This window comes from Pinus tabuliformis, chromosome 4_2 (genome assembly GCF_031772625.1).
Source record: "Pinus tabuliformis cultivar Carrire ecotype Pingquan chromosome 4_2, CPIR1, whole genome shotgun sequence".
Classification (NCBI taxonomy): domain Eukaryota; kingdom Viridiplantae; phylum Streptophyta; class Pinopsida; order Pinales; family Pinaceae; genus Pinus; species Pinus tabuliformis.
The window spans coordinates 1,178,689,588-1,178,707,029 of record NC_142304.1 but is presented as its reverse complement, the minus strand read 5'-3'; positions in this window follow the sequence as shown (position 1 = coordinate 1,178,707,029).

Genomic DNA, 17,442 nt, shown 5'->3' with positions numbered 1-17,442 from the left:
AATACTTACAGGCAACCCATGTAACCTTACAACTTCTGAAAAAAATAGATTAGCAATATGTGTTGCATCACTAGTCTTTTTACATGCAATGAAATGTGACATCTTGGAAAATCTATCTACCACAACATAAAGAGAATCATTCCCTCTTTGGGTTCTAGGTAATCTTGAAACAAAGTCGATACTAACTACATCCCACGGTCGGTCTGGTATTGGAAATGACAGGTACAATCCTGTATTTTGGCTTCTCCCTTTAGCATGCTGACATATCCTACACTTGTCAACAAATATCTTAACATCAATTTTCATCTTTGGCCAATAGTAAAAATCATTTACCTGAGCAAAGGTTTTGTCTTGTCCAAAGTGCCCAGATAATCCTCCATTGTGTTTCTCCTTGATTATGTTCTCCCTCATAGAACATTTGGGAATGCACAATTTGTTACCTTTAAACAGTAAACCTCCTTGGATAAGATAATCCAACCACTGGCTTCTATTATGAACTATTGGATTTTGTACGGCTACATAAATATCTTTGAAATTTGCATCATCTTTATACATATCAACCATTTCTTCAAATCCTACAACATCGACTCTCAATTCTTTCACAATGAAACTTACCATGCTTAGAGCATCAATAACTTTGTTCAACTTACCACTTGTGTGTTTTGTCACAAAAGTAAAACTATGTAAAAACTCTACGCACTTGGCTTGTTTCTGGTTCAATTTTGGCTGGTTGTTTATGAACTGCAATGCATGATTGTCAGAATACAATATAAACTCTTTTGGTAGCAAATAATGTCTCCATTTCTTTAAAGCTTGCACAATAGCATAAAATTATTTATCATAAGAAGAATACTTCTTCTTAGCTTCATTTAGTTTTTCACTAAAGTACGCTATTGGTCTCTGTTCCTGACTCAAAACTGCTCCAATGGCAACTCCACTAGCATTTGTTTCAACTTGAAATACCTTTTCAAAATCAGGTAAAGCCAAAACTGGTTTCTCTGTAATTTTCCCCTTCAGGAACTTAAAATTTATGTCTACTTCTTCTGTCCACTTGAATGGCTGATTAGTCTCCTTAATTGTTTCAAGAATTGGTGCACAAATCTGACTAAAACCTCTGATAAATTTCCTATAAAAACTTACAAGAGCATGAAAGCTTCTTACCTCAAATATATTCCTTGGAATAGGCCAGTTCCAAATTTCTTGGACTTTCTCTAGATCCATTTTCAAACATTCTTTAGAAACTACAAATCCCAAATAGATTAATTATTCTTTCATGAAACTACATTTCTTCAGATTTATCAACAGTTTCTCTTTCTGAAAAGTTCTTAAAACCAAATTAAGATGCTCCAGATGTTCTTCTTTGCTTCTACTGAAAACTAAAATATCATCAAGATAAACAATGACAAACTTTCCTGCATATTCCTTAAATACTTTATTCATCAATCTCATGAATGTGCTAGGTGCATTAGTGAGTCCAAAAGGCATCACTAACCACTCATACAACCCACTATTTGTTTTAAATGTAGTCTTCCACTCATCTTCCTCTCTAATTCTTATTTGATGATATTCACTCTTCAAATCTATTTTAGTGAAATAATTTGACCCCCTCAAACAATCCATCAAATCATCCATGCATGGTAAAGGAAATCTATACCTGATTGTGATCTTGTTTATGGCTCTGGAATCAGTACACATGTGCCATTCACCTCCTTTCTTTGGACTGAGTACTGTTGGTACAACACATGGACTAAGACCCTCTCTTATTAGTCCCTTATCCATCAGTTCTTGCACTTGTCTTCCAACTTCTGCATTCCCTTGAGGAGTTAATCTATATGTTACTTTTTTTGGAAAACTTGCTCCTGGTATTAGGTCAATATGATGACTAATACTCCTGATTGGTGGCAATGCATTTGGCAACTCATCCACAATAATATCAGCGAAATCATTCAACAGAGTTTTGATTTCTTCAGGTAAATCATATAAGGTCGTGGATGTCAAAATTACCTTAGGTCTCCCTATGACAACAAAATGCATTTCTTTACCTTTTCCAACCTCTTGCAGCAGCTCCTTTCCACTCATTAGCATAACATTTTTTCCAGGTGCTTCTTTGTCAGCTTCATCCTTCAATGGCAGCAGTGTATGTTTATTTCCATCCTTCTCTAGAGTATAAGTATTTCTTCTCCCATCATGAATAACTTTCCTATCAAACTGTGAAGGTCATCCCAACAACACATGGCATACATCCATTGGCATCACATCACACAATATCACATCCCTATAAGTACCAATCTGTATCTCTACTGTGCATTGTTCTGTCACAATGATCTGATGTCCTTTTTGCAACCATGATACTTTGTAAGGAGTAGGGTGTAATGTCTTCACTAATCCCAACTTGTCCACCATTTCTGTAGAAACAAGGTTATCAGTGCTTCCACTGTTAATTATCACTTTACAACATTTGCCTTTGGATTTGCATGTCGTTCTGAATAAACTCTTTCTCTGAACTGGTTCTCCAATCTCTTTCTCTGCCTTAAGCAATACCCTTTTTAACAACAGGGATTCTCCTACTTTAAGGGGTTCTTCTTTGTCTGCAATTTGAGGTTTTTCTTCCTTTTCCTCTGCCACATTCACATTCCTTTGACTTGTTTCTTTATTACGAGGACAATCCCATCATCCATGTCCCCATTCTCCACATGTATAGCACCGAATGTCTCTTCCTCGGCCTCTTCCTCTCGGTGCAAATCTTCCTCTATTAAAGTCTCCTCTCTGTGGTGGTCTACTACTTGAACTTCCTTCTTCACTCTGAGGGTTTTGAAATCTTGGTCTGGTAGTTCCTCTACCTCTTATCGAACTTCTTCCTCTATTCCTCTGGTTTTGTTTCCTCAACATCTTCTCTTTTGCCTTCAAACCTACTTGATAGGCTTCTTAAATTGTCTTCAGACTCAGCAAGCTGATCTCATCCTATATATAATATCTCAAGCCATTGATGTATTTGGATACCTTCTCCATGTCATATTCTACATGTACTGCTCTAATACTCAGCCTATAAAACTCTTCCGTATATTCTTTGATAGTCATTCCTTTTTGCCTTAAGTTCTATAACTGTTTGAAAATATTTAACTGATAATCTTTTGGTATAAATTTAGCTTTCATTTTACTTACCATTTTATCCCATTGCTTGATCTTGGAATTTCCTTTTCTTGCTCTGGATGTTTGTAGTTCATCCCACCAGATAGCTGCATGACCCTTCAATCTGGTAACTGCAAATTTCACCTTCTTTTTATCATCAACCTCCTCATAGTCAAAATATTTGTCCAATGATCTGATCCAGTCCATCAATTCTTTTGCATTGAGACTCCCCTCATACAAAGGAATTTGTACCTTTGGTTTTCCTCCTACTTTAGCCAAAATCTTAATAACTTTGTTAGTTTCGGTTTCCTCCTCTTCTTCTTCCTCAGAAGATTCTTCTGCAACACTGGAAATTCCTTCATTAGGTGCCATCCTCTGTGCGGTCTCCATTGTGTCCATCCTTGTATGCAGACTTCGGATCTCATCCAGCAGAACTGCATTTGCTTCAGGTCTTCCTCGACCTATGACAGCTCCTCTCCTCGATGGCATGTTTACTACAACAAAACTCAATCTCTGGGCTCTGATACCAAAATGACGCAGGAGGTTGACGAAATAAGGCTAAAGTCTGATAATAGACTACTGGTTAACTTAATAACCATTCAGCTGCGTTATTTCAGATTCTGTACGTGGCTACTATTTCCCTTGAGGGTCCCATTTTTCCACTAAATATTGTCGGTCCCACTTGACTTTTCCACTGAAGTGAGCGCTTCGATCTCTACCGTCGGTTTCACCTTTCTAGATCTGACGGCTATCGCTTTCTCCGATCACCAACTAGCCCATAGATTTTCTACCGTCAATCTGTTCTGTCCGATCTAACGATCGACAACCATATCGGGTGGACCACTTGTGCATTGGTTAACCGCCCGATAAAGTGGTTTTTCTCTCTCCTCCGTTTGCTCCATGTCGAGCGCTAAGGCTAATCGCTCGGACTCAGAATAATACCACTTACCACTTTTTGAGCACCCGATACACCACTTCCCGCTCATCAAATACAACCCACATGCTTATAACTTAACTTTAAGAAAGACACTTAAATGATGTTTAGCACTTTAACCCCAGTATTAACCTTAACCACGAATCACAACGTTTAACGATAAACCACATAAACACTGAGATTTATAATTAAAACATTAAAACAGAGAAATACCCGTTGAGGGTCCGGAACGCCGATACACAGGTGAAAATGAAATTCCGTACCAGGATTAACACACAACACCACAAATTCAATCAATTACTCAACAATATGAAATTTACAGAGTCTTGGCCCTCTCAGCTCGGTTATAGCAGTTTATCTTACTTCTGTCTCAATCTCAAACCTCTGTCACACCTCTCGCCCACTCACTCAATTCCCTATCATCTCTGCTAATCCTCTCTATTACATTCTTTTTCCTTTTATGAGTCAAATCCTAGCCTAACTGCATTGACAACTCGATCCCTATTTTAATCAATCTAACAACTAAATCTCTATTCTCAGCTCTGTTACACACCTATATTAACAACTTATCTCTTAGTCTAAAAATAATACAATATTCCAATTATTACAATAACTGAATACTAAGACAAATTCGAGGGATCCAATCCTCTCTACTAAAACTAATTTTTGACCATTCAGGTCAATGAAATTCATCTCTTTTAGCCACAACATGTGAACAAACAATCACATTGCTGGCTAAGTCCAGATGCTCCTGCATCAGTTCCTGCAGCGGAACATATCTTGGAGCCACTCATACGTGAGGGAATTTTCCTTGTATGATAGTGACGTCACCACCGATGTACATCATCACTATTGACAACACTTAATGCAGTGGCCTGCACCATCTTGACATCGAGGCCCGGAGATGTAGTCCCTCCTGGATGAACTTCGTTATCAATGTCTTGCAGTTTTATGTTGTTGACTCTTATCCTGTTCATTCCTCTTTACAACATGGCACATATATGTTCAATTATGTTATTTTAAATGCAATTCTAATCACATCATGAAAGTAAAAGATCTAGGTTAAATCCGGGAGTTGAGTCAACTCAGATCACTTATACCATCAACTTGTAGGAAAACTTATGTATCTGACCCATACTCATCCTGACCTTTCCTTTGATGTTGGCCTTATTGCACAGTTTATGCAAAACCCACATGAAAGTCATTCGAAAGAAGCTAAAATAATACTTTGTTATGTTCGAGGTACAATTTAGTTTGGGATTCATTATAGTGCAGAAGCATCTCCTCTATTGGCTGGTTTCACTGATTCCGATTGGGCTGGTGACCCTGATGATCGGAAGTCTATTGTAGGTTATGTGTTCACTCTTGGTTCTAGACCTATTACACGATCTTGCAAGAAACAAAGTGCCATTTCTCTTTCTTCAGCAGAAGCAGAGTATCGTGGCATTGTGAAGCTAGTAAGGAACCCCTGTGGCTTTATCAGATCTTGTCAGAGTTAGGCTTTCATCATAAGCATCCGACTACACTTTGGTGTGATAATCAAAGTGCCATTCAACTATGCAAAGATCCAGTCGAACATCAGCGCAACAAACACATTGAACTACACATGCACTTCATCAGAAAGCTCATTCATGACCATGTTCTTGAAGTGCAATATTGTTCAACCGATGATCAAGTTGTAGACATCTTTACAAAGGCTCTCATAGAGGAAAATTTTACTAAACTTCGATTTACGGTTGGAGTTCAAGAAGTTGTCACTAAGGGGGGATAGGCTCTAATGCCTCCTTCCTTCTACTATTGTGTCATATTTGTACATCCTTTAATCCTATCCCAAGTTCTTCTTAAGGGGGGATGTTAGGATATTCCGAGACATAGGAAATAGTTAAGTATAACTTGGTCTAGTGTAGAGTTAGGTAAAGTGTGTTTCCTTACTATGTAATTTTGTAACTTATAATCCGATGGTCATGATATGTTCTAGACATGAAGTGATCCGATGGTCCATTCTCTCGTCGGTATTATCGACACTTGATCTGTGGCTTAACACCTGATTGGTCCATGATATCTATTTAAAGAGCATGGAGGGTCATTTGTAGGGTGACCGTTCATGAGAGAATCTTATGTAAATTTTCTTTCTTTTATTAATATATTGTCTGAAGTGGTCGCGTTGGCTCAGGCCATGGACTCTTTCCCTCTTTGAAGGTTTTAACCACGTCAAGAATACTAGTGTATTGATCTATGATCTGTTTGTGATCGGTGTCCTTTGGTGTTCTATCTAAGGAACTTACCCTGTAAATTCCTACATATAACGCCATCATGCCACACCTCTAGGAACACCCTGGTTCAAAACATTCATGGTGTTGAAAAATGTAACTAGGTTTGAACTTCATAATTATTTTTATACTTATATCAATATGCATTTCTTGTAGAAAGTAAAAATAAGAAAACAAAATTATTATTATTATTATTATTATTATGATTATTTCTATTCTGAGCATGTTCTTCATGCTTCTAGGGTTTATTGAGTCAAGAAGAAAAATTATCATGTGTCAAGTCCCATTTGGACTATTTTGTAACAAAATAAAAATATTATTTTTAAGTTAAAAAGTGTCATTTTGTTCCTCAATACCAAGTCAACCTCGCCTTTTCAAATTGGCCTTGAAGAGACCTAATTTGACATCCTCGATGGCTATAAGAGGAAGAGACTTATACCTCATTTTCTCACTCACACATAATTCAATTTCTAGGCAAGAGAGAAGAATAAGAAGAAGGCCAAGGAAGAGAGAGAAGAATTCAAGGAAGGAAGAAAAATTGAGTTTTTTCTAGACTTTTTCCACATGTGTGAGGTTGTCGGGGTTACTATGTGAATTATAGGCTAAAATTATGTTTATATGAAGGTGTTGGGGAAATTATGCGAAGGTGCTATAGAAGCTCTGTGAAGGTACTAGAGAAACTCTGCGAAGTTGCAAGTCTAAAATTTTGACTTAAAGAGATTTTATTAGCATTGATTTTTGTTGACTTGGTTTGGTTGGAGGAGATTTGAAAGGAGGACTAACTTGGTTCCTTGTGGAGGTCTTGGTCTTGGGTTTTGGATGTCTCACATTGTTATTATTCTATAAGAAGAGAAGTTGTTTGGGTTTTCCCCCTTGTGGGGTTTTGCCCTAGCTTGAAGCATATATATGATGTTCTTTGTTTCTTGTGATATTCACGCACTTTATGTTTTGGTAATTTCTTGATGAAGAAGACATAATAAAGTAATAAAAGCCAACAAACACTCACAAGTATCAAGTAAGATAAATCAATCATAATCCACAAGCACCTTGATTTCTCAACATGGTATGATAACTAAGGTGAAATAAGGACAACTTGAGGATCACTTTGTTGGCACTCTTATTGAAAGAAATTCTTGAAGAAATTATATATATTCTTGAAGAAATCTATATGAATAAAGGCCTCAAGGCTCTTAGTAGTCTTCTTGAAACTATCCAAGGTTGCATCATCAAGTTAATCTCCAAGCTATTTAGCGGAGTCATGGATGGAAGTTTTTATTCTACTCTTACCAGTTATTTTGAAGATGATAGTACATGGGTCATCGATAGTGGATCTTCAAGGCGCATGATAGGGTAATGTAGTCAACTCAATACTTTATCAAAAGGGAATTCTTCTTACTTAGTAAAACTCATAGACAAGAATTGCTACTCGGTCAAAGGAATTGGATCTACCTCCCTGAAGCTGGAAACCAGTGGAAATATTCATCTCAACAATATACTCTATGTTCCAAGTTTGAAAAAAAAAAATTTCTTTCTATTTCTTGCTTAGAATATAAAGGTGACAGGGTTGAATTTTTTGATGGAACAATTATTGTATGGGATAAGGGATTTAGTATTGAAAATTTTTAGTCTATTAGGGTTGGTAAGGGGAGGTTGTATAGACTTCTAACACCTCCTCCTCAAGCACTAGTGCATTTAGATATCAACCCTTGTGAATAATGGCATAGAAGGTATGGTCAGATTCATTACAAGATATTTCCATCATTAAATCATATGGTTATCCATATCCTTGAAATGAAAGAAGAGCAGGAAGGATTTTGTAAGGGATGTGGTCTTGGAAAGGATGTGAAGATACCTTTTGGAAGCAATCATACAAGATCCTAGGAAATTTTGGATCTCATACATTCTGATGTTTGTGGGCCTTATATGGAAGAGAAGTCACTTGGTGGTCATCAATACTATGTAACTTCATTGATTATCACTCCATAAATACTTGGATATACATTCTCAAGTCTAAGGATAAAGTATTTAATAAATTTCAAGAGTTCAACGCAGAATTGGAAAATTAGACATAAATGAAGATCAAAACCCTAAGATATGATAATGGTAGAGAATATACTTCCAGATAACTTGTGGATTTTTTACAAGGAATCGAGAATTAAAAGGGATCTAATAGTTCCCTAAAACCCTCAAAATAATGGTATGGTTGAAAGGAAGAACCGATCTATTGAAGAATATGTTAGAGCTATCCTACATGACCAAGAACCTCCCAAGTTCTTATGTGGAGAAGAATATGTAACAATAGTATACATACAAAATTGAAGCTCTCATATAATTCTTAATGACATGACCCCAAAATAAACATTCACACAAAAGAATCCAAGTGTTAATCATCTCTGAATATTTTGATGTCCCACATAAATTCACATTCCCAAGGACAAAAGGAAGAAGTTGGACCCTACAAGTATAAGAGGAATATTTGTTTGATATAGTACTTCATCAAAAGCATATAGATTCTACATCAAAGAAGATCATCATATTGAAGTAAGCAGGTATAATTTGCATCTTTGATGAAAATATTGCATACAAAAAGTCCAAGGACATTCCTATCAATTTTGATGAGGAAGAAAAACCTATATTTGCAAATGAAGAAGCTTCAAGGCATGACCATACATAAGAACCTACAACCAATCATGAAGAAATTGAAGGACCAAGTGAACCCGTGCAACAAGTCATCATTCCAAAAATTCGAAAGAGGCTAGCTTAGTTAAGGTCAACTCTACAGGAATACAAAGGACATGCAGCAGTAAAGAGAACATTTAGAGAAAACAAGAAGCCTAAAAGATATTTAGGTTATGCAACTTACATGACTAAAATTAATGAAGCAGAACCTACAACTTATGAGAAGGCAGCTGAACATCAAGAATGGAAGAATAATGCAAGAAGAATACCAATATATAATGAAGAATGATGTTTGGGAAATTGTTCCTAGACATAAAGACAAATCAATTGTAACTTCCAAATGGGTATACAAAATATAACATACAGTTGATGGAAGTATTGATAAGTATAAGGAAAGGTTTTTGGCAATAGACCTCTCAAAAGGAAGGAGTAAATTATGAAGAAAATTTTGACCCAACAATTAGATATACAACCATTAGATCACATATCTATATTATTGCTACTATGGGATGGGACATTCATCAAATGGAAGTAAAAACAACCTTTCTAAATGGAACAATGATAGAGAAGTTTACATTAAGAAACTTTGGGGATTTGAAGTTTATGATAAGAAGACACACGTATACAACTTGAAGAAGGTTCTATATGTCTTGAAACAAGCACCTAGAGCATGGTATGACATGGATGCATATCTACTAAGACTTGGTTTCATCAAAATTTTGGCAGATCATATTAACTACATCAAGGTGGTAAAGAATGAACCTATGATCATACTACTCTATGTTAATGACTTACTAGTTACAAGTGTGAAGTGTTAGGGTCCTATGATTCATAGGATCAAATGATGATTGAATATTTTCTTTCAGTATATCAAATTGTAAATAATATTGCATGTTGCAAATGATTTCCAAAAAAAATATAAATAAAAATATAAAATGAAAAGAGGGTATATAAAAAGAAAAATAGAATAAAATAATAAAAAAATAGATGAAAAGAACCCCATAAAAAGAAAAATAGTGAAAGTGAGGTAAATTCAAATGCCACTAGAAGAAAAAATAGTTTGTTTTGAAAAATAAATTAGGGATTGTGTGCATCTTGTTCTAAATGCCACAATCACAAATATTTATTTGAATCATAAAATATAATCATGGTCAAACACATTTGAATTTATGTTATTAGATTAGAGAATAATTTAACCAAATTGTTTAAACTTGGTTAAAATTAGGTAGATAGGTGAATAAATTGATCCAATTGTTTAAACTGGATTAATAATTTAAGTTGTAGGTTAGAACTTAGATTAGGATAAATCTCTCCTTCGAATGAAAATAAGAAGGGTCTGCACATTTAAATGCACCCTTGGTTGGTAGAATATAGGCCTTGCTTTCAAAAGTTAGAAACATGGCATTAAAATGGTATTATGAACATTTTAAAGACACATAGTTTTGGCCTAAGTTTGGCGCATGTAAACAAAAGTGAGAAACGACAATATGTTTTTTCTTGTAGTAGATAAAGGGTGGGCCCGAGCCAAGTTACGTGTAAAATCACGATTGTGATCAACGGTCCATAATGCCTTTTGGTCCCCCATGCCCTTCCTACCTTTTCCAGTGGAAGGGGGGGGGGGGTGGGGGGGGGGGTGGGTTGGCGGGGGCAGGCGAAAATACGGTTTCATTTTCCCCAAACCCACCTTACATTTCATTCCCACATTTTTTTCGCACCCGACCTCTCAATATTGCCTACCACCCTCCCCCCCGAAAAAAACCTAATCTTCTCCTTCCCGCCAACGGTTCCCTGTTCCTACACCGCTAAGACCTCCCCAACACTTGTCTGACTATTTCCCTACCCGTTATGCATTTAATCCCCCGGTAAATTACTGTTTAAACCCACCAACGGTCCCACGCCTTCAACGGACTATTCCTCATGCATAAAACAACTCGTTATCCATTCTGGTTACACCTTTTGCTCAGTATGATCCCACAAATGTTCTTTTGCTTGTTCTTAATTTCAGTTCGTACAGGAAAATTGTACAAACCCTGAGCAAGAAACCAGGACGCCATAGCACCAGTTTCCCATCATCTCCAACCTCCAGTTACAATCTTTCCCCAGTAATTGCATAACTCATCAACCTTTTCCAAATTTCTTCAAATTCCCAATATGGATCCCAAGAGCAAAACCAATGTCAATAGTGAAAATCTTATGGTTCCCCCATTAGTTGATCTCGATCACATCCCCCTGGCGGACACAGATTATAAAATCTCAGAGACAAAGTGTGAATTCGATTTATTCGAGTTACACAACTGGCTCAAAGACATCTTCCTTGACCAGAGTGATGAAATTGGCCTCTGGGAATACAATTTACCCCTCTACATGTTTCCCCAAACCCATCACTTCCCTGAATTTGTCCTCAAATGCCAAGCTTGTTACCAACTAGACCAAAGAGCCATTGTGGCCCACGATGGTGAAATTCTATTCACAATCATCCCTTAGTCAATTAACCAAATATTGCAGATCCCTCAAAATGATTCCACTATTCCTTTCTTAGTGGAAGCCCTGAATGAACTATATCAGAAATTGACCTTTTCTTAGAGATCCAAGATTTTCGAAATCTTCCTACCTGAAGATGCCCAAGTCCCAAAAAAGAATGCACCATATCTCTCCTCCATTTTTCCAGACAAAGCTAAACAAGTCATTTCTATACTCTCATGTTTGCTAGGGTATTATTCAGATGAATGGGTAGATGAACCTATTTTAGGTTTTTTTTCCATTTTCTCCACTGAAGAAAAACCCTCAGTAATTTTCAATTTTAGCCAGTTCCTTGCTGACAGCATTCATGAACAATTCCTTAAGCTTCCAACTGAAGGAATGTTCAGATATGCCTCTATTCTTGTGTATATGTTTTTATTTTTTCAAGCAGACAATTTCCCATTTGCAGTACAAAAGTTGAATGAATAGGGAGAGCCACACTCAGTCATCTTTTGGACTTCCATACCAAGAAGAAATTCAGAAGAATACAACTTCAAAGACTTTATTGATCAATTTATACATCTAGCTACATGTTTATTGAGCATTGAGACAGTACCTAGGGTCAGTGCAAAGATTAAAAATATTTTATACCTAAGTGAGCAAGCCAGAATAGGTGACTGGTATTTATACTAGAATTACACTGAAATAAGAGTATATGGGTGTGAGTTTCCACCTTATAAACTGCCCAGGTATCTCCCAATGAGTATTTTTTCTTTAGAATACATCAGGCAAATGATATACTCAGATGAGGTCCATTTTGTGTCAGCTAAAAAGAAATCACAGTTCAGGATAAAGGCTCAGATAGGACCATTTATTTGTAACAACAGGAAAGCAGGAGAGGAGGCAGATATCCTCCTAAAATAGATGAATTTTCCCTTGAGTTTTAGTTGGTCACATGACCCATTTGGTATGATCTCTAAACTATGAGTGGAACAAAAAACCACTCCATATGTTCACACTTAGAGGCCTGAAATTGAGAAATACATGAACCAAGATGAATGGGAAGAAAATACTCTACAGGAGGTAGAGGAGCAACTGCTCTCTACTGCTACTTCAAAAAATCCCACACCTCAAAAAAAAGTAGAGAAAAGGCCAAGGGAAGAAGACTCTCCTTCAGTCACAAAGGATTCAACTAAAGAATTAAAAATTTACACCAAGAAAGAAAGGACAAATCCTAAGATAGATTTTTCAAAAGAAGGAGTAGGGAAAGCTCCTATAGTACTCAAGACTCCACATTTTCCAGCAGGGGATAACGTCTTTATAGGATCTCCATTCTCTTTAGTTTCACAAGAGAATCCAGATACAACTCAGACATCCGAATTAATCCAAGGTCAAAGGGAAACAAGTATCTTTGACAAGTTTAAGGAAATAAAACATAGAAATGAGCTTCTCAAAGTCAACACTTATGATCAATTTCAGAAATAAACTTCCTCTACCCAACATAGGGTGTTTTCATCCTTTGACACTAAGAAAGGAAGAATGCAAATGGCATTCTTGCAGGCACAGGTCCTCCACCCTAAATCTGTAATAGATTACAAGAAATCTACATGTGAGTTTGAGGCAAAGGATGTCCATCCTGTGGATTAGATGGACATGCAAAGGCAGACTTGGGAGATGATCTATCTACATTGACAAGTACTGCAGTGACTGCTTCCAAATTGCAGGTATCCCTCACTAATATCCAATCCCAGTTAAAACTTGAAAAGGATTCTTCTTTAGCAAAAGATATTAAGATAAAATCCTTGGAAGACTTGGTCATTAAGATAGGATATGACCCAATAAATGTTAAGGAAACAGAGGAAATAGTTAAGAATAAGAATGCTAACATAGCAGCACTCAGAAAACAATTGAAAATGTTAGCAACTGAGGATCCACATGAAAAAGAAGTGGGGGAGGCAGAGAGCCAAAAAGAATATATGCTCAAATTAATTATGGAGCAAAATGCACAGATAAGGGACATGGAAGTAGAAATGGACAAGTTGATCAAGGAGAAAGAGAAAAATGCATAGCTAGCTATAATCCCACTTGATGCAGTACCTCATGCAACAATAGTGCAAACAAGAGCTTCTACTTCAACTACAACAACAATGGATACAACAAGTACAATAAGAGTTTCTACATCTACAACACCCCTTGCACCAACTTCAGATGACCAAAGTAAAATGGTAAAATCCATGGAAGACATGTCTTTACAAGGGGAGGAAATCAAGAAACTACAAGGACAGGTGAGGATGCTACAGGAACAGAAAGAAAGAATTGAGAATTCTCAATTGGCAGAAGTACATAAATCCCAGAGATTGATGCAAAGTTTACAAAAATTATAAAAGGAATATGCCATGGCTCATACCTTAGCTCAGGCTAAGGAAAATATATGGATACACATCAACAAATCAATCATAGAGATCTGGCCATTAATACAGATTATTTTTTAGCAGAAGGAGCTGATTCAGAAATCCAAATGAGTCATTCAAGAAATTAGAGAAACGTTGGGGGACAAGCCAACTGAAGCCACATACCTCATCAACTTTCTAAATTATAAAAACAAATACGAGTTGGAAGAACTGGAAATTGAAGACAAAACCGAGACCATATTAGAAATCAAGAAAGTATTGACCAAAAGAAATCCTACGTTGCAGCTGAAGAAAAAGTGTCAAGTTCTGTAGAATGGTGTCCAGAGATTCTTCAACAAGTTTAAGGTCCTCAGTCAAAAGGGAATTCTAGGTTTGTTGGTGTTGAATGACACATTAATAACATTGCTTGATTACAATCAGAAATTGATGGCCATTGCTAGAGATGGTGCCAAGTTTGCAGGAACACAGGGGAGCGTAACAGGGAAAGCCTTCCTAGAGGCATTGAAATTTGATTTAGACATCCAACATGAAACCAAACACGTTTTTATCACTAAGCCCACCTTTTCCAAGTATACAGAGGTATATGAAATTTACAGGAGGTTACTCAAATTGTCAATTCCAAGTGAAGAAAGGTGGGAAAATTTATGCGAGTTACTTGAGTAAAAAGTCAATTCTTCTTCAGTAATAGGACAAACATCGCTGCAAAAGTCAAGGGCCAGATCAGCAACAGTCTCCACAAAGATAGTGCCTGCAATCCAAGCAGTTGAAGTTTTCCTATATTTTTGTAAATTAGAGATATAATTATTTTAGAAATTCCTAAATTACATCCTGATCAGTTATGAAAAGATATTTTGTAAATAAACTTATAAATACTTCTCCTTTTTAAGTATGAAGTGTTTTTTTTTGCATCTGAGAAAGCTATTGTACATTTTCGAGCTTCAGTGGACTTATCAGTAATATAGAAAGCTCTTTCATAGGATTCTTGTGTCAAATTATTGGTGAAGTTCCTCTATCGTTTATGTGTTTATTATTCTTTGTTTACCATACTCATGTGTTTTCATAATTTGAATTATTCAATAGAAAGTTGAAGAACATAATTTGTTTTGATGTACTCTCTAATTCTGGCTTTGAATAATTTTAATGTTTTCAATTGATATTAAGTAAATGAATTCTTAATTTCTCTTTACTTAATGGAAATCCTTTCTCTTATTCTTATTCATTTCACTTAAAATTAAAGAATCCAATTAGTTTGGCTACCTTGCCTTATGAAATCTATCTGCAAAATACTGAAATAGATCCATATTTTAAGTCACATACTCCATAGCCCAATGGTAATCTAGACATCAATCAACCATACAATTCAAACCATTTATTAAAATTAAACCTTGAGCTTTTATAACTAGCCTACTATCTGAAATCAAACAAATCTAAATCTGACAGAGAGATCCCTCTCTAAAGATGGCAGGGCTAGATCCCAACTTCCAAAGTGGTTTTGTGGTTATCTTTTGTAATTTCTCTAGAAACCTTAGAAATTACAAAGTGCTAACATAGTGGCGACCATACTGGGGAAGAACAAACTTTCATTTATAAATATTCACTTCCCTAGTTCAAAAAACTTTATTTCAGGAAAATTAATGGTTCAAATTTCATAAATAAATGTTCAGAGGTTGTAAACTGTGTAAATAATTGAGTTGTGTGTTTAATATTAAAGATCTAGCTCCAAAAAGAGTTCACACCATATCACATCCTGATCCAGAACCCCCCAAGATCTTAGATGACCCTGAAAAATTGATTAGAAAAATAAGTTTAGCTGAAAGTCAAGGAAGTAATAGTCCCCTACCTAGGGAAAACTCTCTCCCAAAGAAATTTGTCACTATACAGGATATTCAGTTCGACTTACCATTTGAACATAGTCTATTTAGGGTTAAGTCTGAAATTTTTGTGGATGAAATAGTACTTGATCAATCTGTGTTACAACCCTATATATCTGGAGGCCAATCTGTTGAACTAGATTTTGATCAGCAAGTCCTCCAACAAGTTACAAGATCTAGTATCAGAATTTGATCAAGCTGTACATGAAGCCTATGTTCAACAATATGTTGAAATTTTTGCCCTGACTATTGCAACATCTTCTATTTCCTCTCAATCTATCCATCCTGCATCATTTAGTCCCACTTCTTCCACAATCTCCACTACTCCTCCAATAGTATTACAAACAGTGACCCAACCTATTTTAAGAACTCCTACATCTGTACCTCCCATAAGCTCACATATTATTCAACCCAACATGGCAACTCATTATGCTCCCTTGGTCTTACCTGGGCAATTGCATCCTATGCCCCAAGATTATCAAACCAGAATTCCTCAATTTGATGCCAATGGTGCCATCACTGCACAACAACATGTAGACAAAATGCTTGTTTTTTTTATCTTTAGGAAGTGGATGAAAGCGATGTAAAAATGAGACTTTTTTCCCAAATTTTGGGTGGAGAGGTAAGATAATGGTTTAAAAATTTAACAGCAACTTGTATAGATGATCTTGATGCCTTTCATCAAGATTTCCTAAATAGGTGGGAAACCAAAAAGAATCCCCTTCAGATTCTGAATGAATATAAAAACTTAAAAAGAGGGCCTAATGAAACTGTGGAAGAATATTGTGATAGGTTTAATAAAGTTTATAACGCAATTCTAGCTGCTATTAAACCTCCACTGGGCTTGGCCCTTATCCATTTACTTGAAGGATTTGATGTGAATATGGCATACTAACTGAGAGAGAGAGACCCTACTACATTAGAGGAAATGAAAGCTAATACCCTTAAAGTTGAGGCTAATTTATTAGCCAAAAAAGAAAAACTAAAAACTGAACGAAGGGTTACTATCAAGGAGGAACCTTCCTCCTCTTCTCCATCAAATTATAAAATAGATAATCTACTCAGAACAATGGAGAGGATGATGGAGAGGATAAGTATAAGTGATAGGGATCCTCCTAGAGAAAACCAACCTGCTCCCCAAATTAGAAATCCTAATTTTAGGATAAATCCACCCCAAATCAAACAAAGAGAACAAAAAGGTCCAGATCAGTAGATCGAACCTCCATTTCAAGAGAACTATACAAATGAGGAGGGAGAATTAGCTGAAGACCTGAATGATACTCAAATAAATTTAATGGGAGTAAATGATAATGACTCTACATTTCTTACCCAAGAGGAACACGACCTTTTCCTTCTTTCACAAGATGAAGTAGATTTTGACGAATCAGAAGATTACAAGCAAGGTTTTGAAAATGCTATTATGGAAGTCCATAGGCAATATAACCTAAGGAGTAAGAAAATAGTTGATAATCCTACTAAAAAGAATGTTGATACTCCCAATAAAAATGCAGTTGACACCCCTACTAAGAAAAATATTGACATTCCTGCTAAAACGAATGCAGATGATCCAACCCAAAAGACATCTGATACTATCTTCAAAGCAACTCAAACTGATAGTCCCTCTACTAGCCAGCAAAAAGATATTTCCCAAAAGGATGTTGCTGAGAAACAAGATGCCCTCAATATAA